The sequence below is a fragment of the Dendronephthya gigantea genome, unplaced genomic scaffold (assembly GCF_004324835.1).
Source record: "Dendronephthya gigantea isolate DGI-Jeju-01 unplaced genomic scaffold, DenGig_1.0 000573F, whole genome shotgun sequence".
NCBI lineage: Eukaryota > Metazoa > Cnidaria > Anthozoa > Malacalcyonacea > Nephtheidae > Dendronephthya > Dendronephthya gigantea.
The window spans coordinates 20166-21792 of record NW_021163583.1 but is presented as its reverse complement, the minus strand read 5'-3'; the positions used below and the strand labels follow the sequence as shown (position 1 = coordinate 21792).

The window sequence follows — 1627 nt, the reverse complement described above, 5'->3', positions numbered from 1 at the left end:
CTAGACCTCTTAACGTTCCTTATACGCGGCGAGGCGGGAACTGAGAGGCCTAGAACAAAATGTTTTGTATTTTGGCTATTTTGTCCCCACTTTCTGTATTGAGGTCAGTTTACGATCCACGACGCGGTTAACTGGCCTTGTTCGACGTCGCTAGTCAAATATTTGCTTGAAATAACCTACGGGATATTAATTATACTGTCAGGACTTCGAAATATCCATACAAACGTTTCAATGTCATTTGCTGTCGACGCTATCGACTATCAAGTAAACTCGAGTCCGTGCGTACATGGTTATGATTATAATAAGCTTCAATCTGCCAATTTAAATTATTCTCGCTTCCTTTATAACGATTATTGTTGTAAATCTAGGTCAACTAATGCATACTAAAATATGCAGAAAACTAACGTGCGTATGAAAAACACGTGAGTGGAAAACAGCCTTAATCCAGATTTTGACAGAACATTAAAACTCAGTAAAAATGCAATAATATTCTCTACACAGGATTTTGTCTGCAGAAAAGTACAAAATAAGAAATTGTCAACTTACGTCTTGGGTGACTGCATGAAGTAGACCGCTGTAGGAAATATTGCAGTTAAATCTCTACACATCTTCGGTTAAATTTCCTGCAAGGAACCAGTAATAAGACAATATAAGCTTTTGGAGATATTTCAAAAATTTAAAGTGAAATAAAAAGAGAAATATTTCACCTGGAGACGCAGCGAGGAATTTTAAATGACTGCTTTCTACTTCTTCGTCAACAACGTTATACAATGGACCCCAACGATAACCTTGAAAAATATATCATCTTAAAAAAACAATTCTTCTTTTGCTGTATGTGATGTATTGGACTGACTAATAGGAATACCTGACGAGAAGTGTAATTGTTTGTGTGTTATATGAGATCCCATACGTCAGGAGGAGAATGAAATGAGGGTTCGTATTTACGGCAATCATAGCAGTGCGAGATTTTCATCAGATAAATTTTGACCATAATTTTCGCTCAATCATCTATGAAAAAGCGTACAGTACCGTCTCTTCGTTGGGGTCGTTTTTACACAAACATCTCCATTTCCACTGCCTCTAACCCCGTGTAGCTAACCAGCCAATGATATATCCCTAGATTGAGTGAAATACAAACATTCAGAACAAGAAATATTTTATATAGCTTCATACAAAATCTGCTTTTTTAAACTACCTGTCGGAAGACGAGTAATTTCTCAGCTGACCGCTTGTGTATTCCAGCCCGAACAACTGAGGATGGTCTCGATAGCTAATTATTGAAAATATCTGACAGAAAAAGAAGTTTTAAAACTATGATATACTATAATACACAAGTCTTAACCAAACGGTATATTCTGGAAAGTAACTGCAAAAATAAAACTATTTTAAGTCGGCTGGATACTTTTTTGCAATTGGACATGTTCAAAATGGAAACGTGAAATAAAAAAGATGATAAAAGCAGTAAACTTTAATCCAGGTCAGAAGACATGGAGTGTTTGGAGTGTTTGGAGTGTTTGGAATGTTTGTTTTTTTTCTTTCAAGGTCTGAGATGAACAATTACTGGAACTGACATGGAATGTCGCATGACTTACTGAGCTAAGGGGATGAAGGCTGACGATGTTCAACA

The 1627-nt window shown here is 36.4% G+C and overlaps 1 long non-coding RNA gene across 1 annotated transcript; it reads right to left on the bottom strand.

Annotated features, from left to right (window-relative positions):
* Positions 1–746: 746 nt before the first annotated feature.
* LOC114543861 lies at positions 747–1237 on the bottom strand. Its single transcript, XR_003690216.1, has 3 exons — positions 1196–1237; positions 1030–1116; positions 747–788 (listed from the first exon to the last, which is right to left on the bottom strand). It is a non-coding gene; the product is annotated as an uncharacterized LOC114543861 (long non-coding RNA).
* Positions 1238–1627: the final 390 nt, after the last annotated feature.